The 769-nt window shown below is 50.1% G+C and overlaps 1 protein-coding gene across 2 annotated transcripts in view; it reads right to left on the bottom strand.

Moving 5' to 3' along the window:
• The window catches only part of LOC119586446 (sex determination protein fruitless-like), a gene marked incomplete at its 3' end in the record, with an annotated part of 31,244 nt that overhangs the window by 11,407 nt on the left and 19,068 nt on the right, over positions 1–769 (bottom strand).

Here is a 769-nt window from a genome sequence, read left to right as displayed (position 1 = left end):
CGTTGGTGACCACCCTTCCCTCTGAATCTTATCAACATCTTTAATGGAGGGAACAAAAAGAAGATAAATTTGCTTCGTAGGTTCGTGATTCCGAGAGAGCGGATTATGTGCAGAATCCACTCCTCCCGCGAAGGACTCCGAGGCGAGGCAGGGTGGTGACGCGCCGTAGCACACGCACAGGATGCGAGGATGTGTACCTGCTGCACCTGCTTCTTTGTTTGCTGTTAGGCCTAACGTGCCATCATGCAGGCGAAACACCTGTGCTAAGCTCGCATTTTTATGTCAGGCAAATACGAATCTTCGAAAAATATGCAAAGTGCATTACTACGTTAAATTAAAGATAAGCGCTTAACCTAACCACAATTTTACGCCATCAGTCAGACATCCACCACGAACGGCAGATATTACCGGATCGGCAATTCTGCATGGAGAGCCCTTTGTTCCCCCGCAAGGCAAGGGCTTCCCTCATGGCAGCGAGACGGACGCGCCAGCAGACTCGAACCGTCGTCTCGCCCGCGGCCAAGAGATCCCCAGCAGGTGACGCTGAGCTCATCCCCGTGTTATACCAGCTGACTCACAGTGAGCCTCTCGAAATCGAGCTTTGAGAGCTGTTTTATAAAGGCAGCACATGACTCGATGGTTTTCGAGGTATTTCATTCAGGTGCTTGGGGTCTCGGAATGACTTTTGTAGAGAGCGAATAGATGTCACGCTCCGGCAAATTCAGAGCAATTAGATGTGCACGGTATAAGTACGGTGTCAATAAACGTA

The sequence above is a fragment of the Penaeus monodon genome, chromosome 21 (assembly GCF_015228065.2).
Source record: "Penaeus monodon isolate SGIC_2016 chromosome 21, NSTDA_Pmon_1, whole genome shotgun sequence".
Taxonomy (NCBI): Eukaryota; Metazoa; Arthropoda; class Malacostraca; order Decapoda; family Penaeidae; genus Penaeus; species Penaeus monodon.
The sequence above is the reverse complement of the archived record's forward strand: the minus strand, read 5'-3'. Positions and strand labels throughout refer to the sequence as shown.